Here is a 12,391-nt window from a genome sequence, read left to right on the forward strand (position 1 = left end):
TTGGACTTGGGTTGGCTCCAGTTTGGGGGAAAGATCCAGATTAATGATTTAGTTACTTTGATCCAAACCAGATTTCTCTAGTTGGAATTTGATTTTCTAAGATTTATATTTGCCAGGGAGAAACTTAGAGACATTTCTTTCTATAATTCCGAGTTGGAGAAACACAGTTCAGGAGATTACACTGCAAGAAAAGTGCAACGAAAAACGGTTAACAAAAGTTAAAGATGTGATCTCAACAAAGTGTTGACTGTTAGGGGGTTAATAAATAACTCTGCCTGCGTATTGACTACTGTATAGGTTTCTAATCTACTCGGAAGCCCTTATCCCATTAACTTTGAAATACTACAAATCTTTACAATAATAAATAAGCAGAGTGCAAATGCATGCCAACTTATGTTTGAAATCAGTGTGTAATTATTCTTAGGGTTTTTGTTTGGTTGATTTTGGTTTTAGCTAGGGCAATTATTCCCAAGCCTAGATGCACATCAGAACCAGCTAGGGATTTAAGTGCCAGTAGGTAGATTTCTTCCCAGTAAACTCTGATATCATTGGTCTGATATGACGTACTGGTATTGGGTAATGAAAGTGGGATTAAGAGTTCGATGGAGCTGGGTTCAAATCCCAGATCTACTCCTTACTCATCTCAAACACTAGGAAAGTAATGCTCAAAATTCTCCAAGCTAGGCTTCAACAGTACATGAACTGAGAACTTCCAGATGTTCAAGCTGGGTTTAGAAAAGCAGATCAAATTGCCAACATGCATTGGATCATAGAAAAAGCAAGAAAATTATAAAAGGACATCTACAACTGTTTCACTGACTACACTAAAGCCTTTGACTGTGTGGACCACAACAAACTGGAAAATTCTTAAAGAAACAGGAACGCTGGACCACCTTACCTGCCTCCTGAGAAATCTGTATGCAGGTCAAGAAGCAACAGTTAGAACTGGACATGGAACAACAGACTGGTTCCAAATTGGAAAAGGAGTACATCAAGGCTGTATATTGTCACCCTGCTTACTTAACTTGTATGCAGAGTACATCATGAGAAATGCTAGACTGGATGATGCACAAGCTGGAATCAAGATTTCCAGGAGAAATATAAATAGCCCTTGATATGCAGATGACACCACCCTTATGGCAGAAAGCAAAGAGGAACTAAAGAGCCTCCTGATGAAAGTGAAAGAGGAGAGTGAAAAAGTTGGCTTAAAACTCAACATTCAAAAAACTAAGATCATAGCATCTGGTCCCATCACTTCATGGCAAATAGATGGGGAAACAACAGAAACAGTGACAGACTTTATTTTGGGGGGCTCCAAAATCACTGCAGATGGTGACTGCAGCCATGAAATTAAAAGACGCTTGCTCCTTGGAAGAAAAGCTATGACCAACTTAGATCGCATATTAAAATGCAGAGACATTACTTTGCCAACAAAGGTCTGTCTAGTCAAAGCTATGGCTTTTCCAGTAGTCAGGTATGGATGTGAGAGTTGGAGTATAAAGAAAGCTGAGCACCAAAGAATCAATGCTTTTGAACTGTGGTGTTGGAGAAGACTCTTGAGAGTCCCTTGGACTGCAAGGAGATCCAACCAGTCCATCCTAAAGGAGATCAGTTCTGAATATTCATTGGAAGGACTGATGCTGAAGCTGAAGCTCCAATACTTTGACCACCTGACTCGAAGAACTAACTTCTTGGAAAAGACCCTGACGCTGGGAAAGTTTGAAGGCAGGAGAAGAAGGGGATGACAGAGGATGGAATGGTTGGATGGCATCACTGATTCGATGGACATGAGTTTGAGTAAACTCTGGGAGCTGGTGATGGACAGGGAAGCCTGGAGTGCTGCAGTCCATGGGGTCACAAAGAGTCGGACATGACTGAGTGACTGAACTTACTCCTTACTAGTATAAGACTTTGGCCAAAATACTAAACTCTTCAAGCATTGCACCCGTTTCCTAGTCTATAAAATGACAGCGTAATAGTGCCAACCATGCAAGACTGCCATGAAAATACATGTGCAAATATCTTAGAAGAGTGTCCGGAACACCAAGTGTTCTCAAAAACTCCTGAACACTCAGTGCTTAGTTACTATATCAGATACCTCCCCTAGTAATACTTCAGAGTTCATCTTCATCTGTCTTGTTCCAAGCATCAAATGGAGGATCAAGGATCATTTTTTTCTGCACAGTTTTGGGCTATTTTGCACAACCTTGATGCCACCTTCCCTCATTCCCCTGCCATTGCCTCTCATCCTCCATCCAAGGAGCCCCTGCCCAAAGTCCACACAAGCACAACCCAAAGAGTGTGCTTAGCATCCTGGGCAGAGCTTTGAGTAGTGCCAGATGAAGTACTGACCAGACACAGTCTACGCAGCATCGTGAAGGATGGACCCAGCAATCAGTCAGTAGAGACCTCTGTATGCTCATTGTATGCTGGCCCTCTTTCCCCGCTTCTCTCCCTTTTTTCTCCCTCCGCAACTTGATATTGCATCTCTTAATGAATAAATCAGGTTCTGATTTTTGATAAAGATATTAGAAATACCCAGTTCCATGAAGCTCAGAAGGAGCAGAAGAAACCCAAGAGCAAAACTTAATGTGCTGATATGGATGAATGTGCTTTCAGATTATTGATGCCTTATAGCCAAACTTTCCAGATGACCATAAAGGTCACTGAAAATTGGAAATCCTGCAGTAATGTATTCTGAACATTCACAATTGTATATATATTTTATTTATATATAAATATATATATTCTATATTTACACATAGCAGTGACATTGTACAACCTAAATATATACCATTTGATTTGCTAGTTATACCTCAATAAAGCTAGAGGAAAAATGAACAAATATCAGGGAGGGGAATCTCTATTAGGTAATGGTTGTTGTTATTGTTCAGTCAAGATGTAGGCTCCCCTGTCCTCCACTGTCTCCTGGAGTTCGCTCAAATTCATGTCCATTGAGTCAGTGACACCATCCAACCACCTTATCCCCTGTCACACCCTTCTCCTCCTGCCCTCAATCTTTCCCAGCCCTGGGGTCTTTTTCAATGGGTCAGCTTTCCACATCAGGTAGCTAAAGTATTGGAGCTTCAGTGTCAGCATCAGTCCTTCCAATGAATATTCAGGGTTGATTTCCTTTAGGATGGACTGGTTTGATCTCCTAAGAGATCATCACAAATATCTTTGCCCAGTAGAGCCACTTAAATATTCCCTTGTACCCACTTCATCATGAGCCCTTATTGTCAGCCCTTATCCTGGGCTGGATATGCAACCAGAATGACTCCTGCCCCAGCAAAACCCATACAAAGGGTCTGCACCAGAGGCAGTGTTGCAAGGCTTGCTGCACGTGCATCAGGAATGGAGTTTGTAGATGTTAACAGGTTTCTGACCCTAAAACCTGGGTGTGGGACTCCTGAATTTTTTCCCCTAGCTGCTGAGCCTTACTATACCATATCTGCTATTCTTCATTCTGACTCCTGATTTCTCACCTGTGAAGATTTCTAAAGGCCCAGATTCTGCAGGTTTCAGGTTATAACTTCCTCCCTAGACTGTGAGGCATCAAAGGTTCCCGATAAAAACAGCAAAGAGAACTCTACTTAACTTCCTGGGAGCCAGAGTCTGCTCCTGTGACTTCACTGGGAGGGAATAAATGGAGATTCTTTTCTAGTATTTTTGGTATTTTTTTCTCCGGGAGGATGAACTTCATGTTGTTCTTAGCTGAGACTTAGTAAACAAATGTTTTCTTTTACCCACTTCCTAAGTTAACCAGACTCTGAGAAAATGGGGGTCATGAAGCAAGATATAGTGTTTCCAGAAAGTATAGAAAGATTTCTTAATTGATTACCCAGAACTGCTACCAATAGATTGAAACTTGGGAGATTCTTGAAGCTTTAAGAGAATGATTATATACCTGGTTCAGGAATCCCAAGATTAGTCAAAATGAATAGGGATTAGATAATTAAGACTTAGAAAAATAGGTAAGTATAGTTAAGGCCATGGGGTCACAAAGAGTCGGACATGACTGAGAGACTGAATGACAACATAGTTAAGGCTATATAAACTGGAGGATAGAAGGTAGAGAATTGTTATGTTAAGAAATGGGTGGGCTTCCCACTTATGCTGCTCCCTAATCCTGGAAACTCCCTTATCACAGCAGAAAGTCATAGAGAAACAGTTTGTCTACACACAATTCTGCACTGAACCTTGAAAATGCCCAACATCACTGGTAGAAACCATTGCATGAGCAGACAAATGAATGAGAAACAAAGTATAGATATTTACCAGGCTGCATTTACTGAGTCAAGAAAAAATAGTTTTGAGGTAGCAATAAATTAACGCCCGTGAAGATAGCCATGGTGACCTTGGATCATGACATCTATTTTTCCTTCTAGTAACAATACTGATGGCATAAATACCTTCATTGTTTATACTTCAGTAATAATTTTCGTGACCACTCTGAGTTCTATGACTCTAATTTGGTCTTAGACGAATGATCTATCTTCTTCTTAAAAAAAAAAAAAAAAAAGACATTGAATGTGTCCTGAGCCGAGACTAGAAAGCAGCATTGCAAATACATACATTAAAAATAAGCTGGTCCTTGCAAAGGAGCAGTGGCTCAGAAGCCGGCATTTTGGTTCTTGTTTTGGCCTTGGTGCTTACACCAGACCTCAATGAGTCCTTTCTAAAACACAGTGATGCTGTGTATTTGAACTCAGATTCTCTAGATCACATTCTAAATTGTATGTTTTAAGGTACAAGGCTAGAGTGGTCCATGTTGTATGTGGCTGGACCTGCCAAGTGTCCAAGTGTCCAGGATACAGTTACTGCTCATCCCAAAGAGTCTTGCATGACTGTATCCACGAGATGACTTTAGGGAACAGTGTCTTGCAAGGCTCAGGTTTTTGTTTCTTGTGGAGTTCTTTTGTCCCTCTCAACAGGGCTTCCCTTGTGGCTCCGCTGGTAAAGAATCTGCCTGCAATGCTGGAGACCTGGGTTCAATCCCTGGGTTGGGAAGATCCCCTGGGAAAGGGAAAGGCTACCCACTCCAGTATTCTGGCCTGTAGAATTCCATGGACTGTATAGTCCATGGGGTCGCAGAGTCGGACATGACTGAGAGAATTTCACTTCCCAGTTGAAGCATCAGCAGCCAATGCACAGACCGGCATTACACTCACGTAGCTGCAGTTCTCTTTGAGAAGGGCCCTGTGTCAATTACCCTGGTGGCTTATAGAGCTGTATGCTCTTTCTCTAATGAAAATATATGGGCCACTGTTTTCTTGAGCCCATGTGTTTCCCTGGGAGTCTAAGTGACACAGCTGCCCCGACACTAGACAAAGGACCTGCATGTCCTCCTCATCCCTGCCATGTCAGCTTGAATCTAACATAGCTTGGGAAGTGGGAAGATGAGGAGTGGGCTTCCATTGGTTATCATTCCCTGCCCTTCCAAAACCTCACAGTCATTAGACTTCAGTAAACATGCCTAACAAACCATTTTATGATACAGGGTCTTGGGCTCACAAGTAGCACAGCAGCAGCTAATTCTCATTCAGATTAAACAATGAGAATGAGTCTGTTGGCGGCTTTGTTAGAAGTAGAATCATTCAAGCATCACATGAAGCTTGGGTCCAAAATGAGCTGTCTCCAGTGGAGTGGCTCATACTAACACGGTAAACAATGACCACTCACTGTTCTCTCGGATGCAACCAGAGGATAAGGAGCACTTCATTATTTTAACTAGCATCTAGCTACCCTAGTAGACATCAATCACCAAATTTACGCGTTGTCGTGATAACTAGGAGATGAGACCACAACGTCTGTAAGAATCCCTTTCATAAAACAGGAAGTCAAATTGAACTTTAATCTTTAGAGCAAAGAAAAGTACATCCTTCTCCCTAGGGAATTAAAAAAAATGTGAGCAAATTGTAAGTGACTTTTAAAATATACAATAAGCCTGCCAGCCCTATTCAGGGGGAAAAAATAATTGGCACTTTATGTCAGTATTTTCCATGAATCATTTGAAAAACAGACAAAATGTGTCATTTATATGGAGCCGTGTCCCACTGTTCTTCAAAGCTCCTTCTCCTGAATAAGTAATCACCTTTCATTGTTGATTGGCACATGTGTATAAGGCCAACTTGGGCAAAATATGTCAGAAAAGCCATTGGTTGGTGTTATATGTAAGGCATCCAGAGTGCTTGGGGGAAAGAAAGAAATTGAAAAAACAAAAGAAGATGCTCAACTCTGTCACCCTGGGGTGACAAACCCAGGTGTCTATTCTTCCTCTGGGCGCTGAATTTTAGGGACTAGGAGAGCGTTCTGTGCAGATAAAAAGCCTCATGCCCACAGGGGTTACAAACCACATCTTTTTTTTTTTTTCTTTGCCTTTGTTTGAAATTTCAGCTCTTAGTGAAACACTTCTCTGACATTTACCCCTAAATTAGATGAAAAATCATCTCAAGATAAGCTAATTTGTTGGAGAACGGTGTGTGTTCCTGGTGTTTCTCATCTTTGTGAGAAAAGCTGAAAACCTAAGCAAAAAGATTTCAGCCCTCTATAGGAGAGGGATGTTACATAAAGCTTGCCAATGCAATGTGTTGTCGATTGTGTATGGAAGGGAGGTTAGCTATCTCAGAGACAAATATTTTGCTATTTCTTGGCAGAAGCATTGGGAGTGGGCGTTTGAAGTTAAAACCCCAAGTCCTGCTTCTAAATGTTTCCATGTCCTTCTTCTAGCAGTCACATGACATTGAAATCTCCAGCAAATTAACCTAATGAGGAAAACATGTAGCACAGAGAGATGTAGGCAAGCTTAATGTATTAGTACTTCTATGCATGAAAACCATCATGAGGTAATATACATAAGAGCCACTCCAGAAGTTATTTCATGAAATCTGTCTTTAGAAATCTTCAAAAACACCTGAAGCCTACATCTATCCCAAGCATTAGGTTACAAGATGCATACCACTTGTGTGTTCGCTTTCTGAGAACACACCTTTTCAACACATCTCTCTACTTTGGCTCAGACATTATGTGTGACTGGAGCTGTTACAGGACGCTCAGGAATCAGTCACCTTGTCAGGAAGGGTTAAGAGAGAGACCACCGCTGAGCAGGGAGCCTGGGGCTCTCCCCTACCCGCAAATACCATTCAGAGCAAGTGGAAGTCCTGACGACCATCTCCTGCTGTCTCATCAGAGGCTGTGTCCTCAGCAACCCCACCTCCTGCAGGCTCCCCTGTGTCTCCACTTCAGAAAACTACGGTGAACTGGTCAGCACACTCTGGACCCTGGATTAGCAGCCCAGGGACAATCCCTTCCCCTGACCTTGAGCTCTAGGCTAAGAACTGGGTTTCTGTCTTGCCCAATTCATGTTTATTCCAAGGCTGCCTCCTGGCTCCCACTTCTAAGATAGTGTGAAAGTGAAAGTGTTAGTCGATCAGTTATGTCCAACTCTGTGACCTGTGGACTGCAGCCAGCCAGGTGCCTCTGTCCATGAGATTTCCCAGGCAAGAATACTGGAGTGGGTTGCTGATCCCTTCTCCAGGGGATCTTCCCAACCTAGGGACTGAACCAGTGTCTGCTGCATTGCAGGCAGATTCTTTACCGTTGGAGGAAGGGAGGAGCTTGCTTTAAGTTTGTGCCACAGGACCTAGAGCTCAGCTGGAAGTGAGGGTTCAGGAACATGCTCCCGAAGCTCCCTGAACTGCCTGCCCGCTTCCTCGTGGTCCCTGGGTTCCTCTGACATGCTTGCTTGGGGTCTGAGATGCCCCCTAGTCCTGCGGACTCCTTGGATGGTGACCAGCCGTGCCTTTGCTGCGGGACTCTGGCAGTCCTGGATCCGAGGACTGTGCTCAGGTGCCCAGTCTGGTTACCTGCATTGCCTGTAACTCAGTTGGTCCCCGGGCTCCTGTCCATTCCAGCTTGTGTGTGTTTCCGCCTCTGGCATGCTATTTTCAAACTACTTGGTGACCAGACCAGCTTCTCTTCTCTGGCACCTGACTCCGGACCCACAGCAGCAGCGGTCTACTGCACGACCCTGGGCCTCCCTTCCTGCCTGCGCTCCAGCGCCCACCTCCCTCACAACTGGTGACCCTGCCCGAAGCGGACCCGTCGCACTCGGCCCGTGGGTTCTGGAGGAGAGAGACAGAGGCAGAGATCTGCTGACTGACCGCACCATTCCTAGATCCTCCCTCACACTCAGCTGTGGGAGTGACTTCTCTGGGTCTATGAGGTAGTCATCATCGTCATCATTGCTTTGCTCGATCTCATCCTTATCCAGGTGGAGTTCTTTGCCCTGCAACTAGGACAGCCCAAAGTCACACGGTTCCCCCGAGATCTAAGGGTCTGATAATTTTCACAGGAAAACTGTGTGAGGCTGGGGAGCAGAGCCTGGTGGTGGTCGGGGCGGGGAGGTTGTCCTCTACCCCTTCTGACTTCAATTCACCACCTCTGTTTTATATGTTTCGTATATCATATGTCATACATTATTTTACTTAAAATGTGGTCTGTTGACTTACTGTTGCTAAAAAATGAAAACCACTCCCTGAGGACCTGGGGTGACCAGGTTCCTGAGCTTCACATCTCACCTCATGTCTGACGGGGAGCATGGCCTGTTATAGGTAATTCCTGAGGTCACAGAAGACATTGAGATGCTGTGGCTGATGGGGCCCAAATGCACATTTTCTCATTTTTAATCTCGCTCTTCTACCTCAGATCTGCATAAACCTATGGCATTTCAAGGGTCTGGACCCAAGTGTTATATCTAGTGTTATCTATCTTCTTACAATTGCTCAGACTCCCTACAGGAAATATCACATGACTGCTATCACCAATTATCTCATAATTCTGCAGTTTGACAAACCCAGTGATAAAGACAACACACATGATAAATCTTCTTATAATAACCTATAAAGTTTTGTTAGAATGATTTTTATAATGATATTTTGTTCTACCCCTTGAGATTTTAAAAAGGAATAATCTATTGCCTATTTTAGAAAGTAATTATATATATATACATATATATGTATATATATAAAGGTTTCTGTAATGGAAAATTGTTTTTTAAAAAAATTATTCAGCAAGTAAGAAATAGCCTCCAATCTTGTTCTGGAAGATGAGAAAGATCCCTGATTTTGTTTACCTGCTATTATCCTTGCAAAAGTCTAGGACTAAATTGACATTCACAGAGTGCCGCCCGAAACCTCCAATCTCATTTACTGCTTTTGGAGCTTTCCCATTAGCCTCAGAATTTGGAAAAGTTCATTATAATTGGGGTTGGAGGGTTAGTTCATGCACTTCATTAACTCCTGTGCCAAAAAATCTCTTCACATTAATGATATCTCCACCCAAGTTATTACATTTTTCTCTGAAAATTATTGGGCAATAAATGTTTGAACATAACTCACGTGATACAATAATGGAATTAATGTAAGTAGAGATGTAATGGCTTCTTTGATTAATGGATTCTTGGACAACACAGCTGACTGGGAATATAATACCTTTTAATTAGAAGTGAGAACAATTTTCTCTTCCAAATATTGGTACTGCTTACATGGTTTTACCTAACCACAGGTGAGAATTATTTACAATCTAAATGAAAGCACTTATCTGGAAAACTGAAAGCTGGGTTGTGATACATTCCCCTGATCCACAGCATAATTTGCCTGCTTTTTCTTGTCTATTTATTTTTAAAAAAAGCTCCCACACTCATCCCTAGGCCCTAAGCCCTCGGCTCTCTGTACCCAAAACAGAAAACTCCATCTTTAACTTTTTAGATGCCCCACCCCCACCTTTTTAATCTTGTTTTCACATTTTTGTCAATACTAGACCACAATTCTTATCCTGATTAAGTTTTTACATTCCTCATGGAATCTTGCTAATTTTAAAGTCACTCATTTCCTTTTCTCAACTTAACAAAAGATATTTGTAAATGCTTTCAGATTTTTATCTTTCTTATTTTCCAGACCATTTCATTAAAGAAAATTGTCATTTTGATCTTGGTTTTGTGGAAGTGGAATCAGAGGAACACAGAATTAATAATATTATCCAAGGAACATGGACTCAATTGCAAAGAATTAATTAAAACTATCATGTCTTTTCCTTAGTCATTCATCTGCGAATGTGTTTAACGACCTGGTATCTGCTGTTGGCCACCATCCTGGAAATGCATTCAGAGAACAGGAATATTCTCAGTGTCAGGCTATGAGCCAGAGTGTTTGAAGAGACCGGGAGGCAGTGCTGGGTGGCAGTGAACTGGGAATTGTTAAGGTTTTCCTGCATGGATGTTGTTTCTGGGTAAGAAGTATGGGTGAATCTTAATTAATTGAACCCTGCAGCAAAAGTAGACAAGATCTCTGGTTGGGAACTCAGTAGCCGATGCTCACACATGGATGGTAGAGACCACTTGGGCTCATTTCTCCAAGTCTAACACTGACTTGGTATGATCACCCTCATATGCGCCATAGACCCTCTTCTCTGCCTTGGGACTGAGGGACAGGGAAGAGCCTAGTCTACTGTACCCAAGAGATCCAGCAAGCTCCCACAAGGACATTCCAAAGTCTAATGGCTTTTTTCACTGATTACTCTGGAATTAAAATTCCATGGGTCTTAGGAATAGCAGTGATAACAGTCATTGCAGATTCTCTTTTACAACCTTGAATAATTTAACTGGTGGTGGCAGTGTAGCATCTCAGGGAAAGTGAGTCCTTGGCATGGAGGTCATTCCAAGGACAGTGGCTTTGAATTATTCTCTATCCTGCCTTTTAGGTAAGTTGTGGAAATCCAGTGCACAAATCAAAGCCAGCTGAAAATTTTTTTTTAAAGTCATTTTTCATGCTATTTAAGGTCTTTTCGTGGGCACGTGAAAAAAATTAGGAAAGCAGAAACAGGGAGATGATCAGTATCCAATGTAAGTAAACTGGAATATAAGAACTCAGCTTCATTCTGCTCATTTTTCTCTGAACCAGGTCACCTTTTCCTAATTATGACTGAAAGCTACTCAAGCATAGAATTATCACAGCATTTAAAGACTGCTGTGTTTAGAGGCTGCCATTGTCCTATAAAAATCTGCATGGAGAATTGAGCTCAAAGCCAGGCATATTTGACCTCGGCGGTACCAAGGGTTCCATTTTCAACCTCCCTATAGCCCAGTGGCGGTGCCTGATTTGCATTTATATTTACATAAATCTACATATGCATGGCTTGCAGGTTTGGACCATGAGTTGATTATGTCTTGTTTGCTCTAAAAGTTTAGAATTGAAAGCAAAGGTGAAGGGAATGGCTATCCAAGAGAAAAACATTTGTTGTCCAGGAAATCTTTTTTAGAAATCTCTTCCCGAATATCTAAATATGTCTTTTGCAAATGAGGACATAACTAAAACTCAAGTTCTTTGGGATCTGAAAGGCCTTTTAAATGGAATTGTGGTCAATCCTCTGACTTTCATTTCCATGGAGCCATAATGAAACTTCTCATCTATCAATTAAATGTTAAGTATCCTTCAATAAATATTATAAGAGACTGTGCTCTCATCTTGAAAGCGATGCAAGCCACATGTTAAACGATTAGAGGAAAATATCAGAGGAACCTTTAGATTACAGGCCATCTCTTACTGGGAAATCCAAGGTTGGACCGTCCTAACTGAGGTCACCCCTCCAGATTCTTGTGTCTCAACCCATCAGTTTCACACCCCACCCCCACCTCACCTGACCATCAGGTGGCCAGTCTTAAGCCTCCATTTATGAGGGAGATTTACATGGACTTTGTTCTTTGATACAAGAGCATTCCTCTGCCTTATACCATTGTGTAGAACATAGGGATTAAGAATAGGAGCTCTGAAATCATGTAAGTATAGGCTTGAATGCTGACACTGTCAATTATGCCCTGTGTGGTTCTTGGTAAGTTGCTGCAATTCTCTATGCCTCAATTTCCTGCTCTGTAAAATAACTTAATTATACCTACCTCAAATAGGAGTTCTCAGAATTAGATGAGATAATGTACATAGTGTTGATCCATAAAGAGAACTCACCCAATCAAGGATGAGTATTATCATTATTTACCTTTACTAGTCTCACTTTGTCTTTTAGGCAATTCAGTACTTTTGCAGAATTGGTCACTTTTCTCAAAATTCTGAGATTGCCATCTCACACTACTCATCATATCTCTTACCAACAATTCCAACAGCTTGCTTGGCCTCTGAACAATACTCTTAATATATTAGAGATCATTTCTAAAGGATTTAGGCTAAGCATTCATAGAGCTGGACCAAGGAAATTCCTATGGCATGATCTCAATTTTCCTGCACTAACACCACTTCCTCCCTGCTATTTCTCCATGACTTAAAGTGGAACCCATTCCAACTGGCTGTCTCTGGGATCAGAGCTTGGACCCTTCATCATACTG

The sequence above is a fragment of the Odocoileus virginianus genome, chromosome 9 (assembly GCF_023699985.2).
Source record: "Odocoileus virginianus isolate 20LAN1187 ecotype Illinois chromosome 9, Ovbor_1.2, whole genome shotgun sequence".
Classification (NCBI taxonomy): Eukaryota; Metazoa; Chordata; class Mammalia; order Artiodactyla; family Cervidae; genus Odocoileus; species Odocoileus virginianus.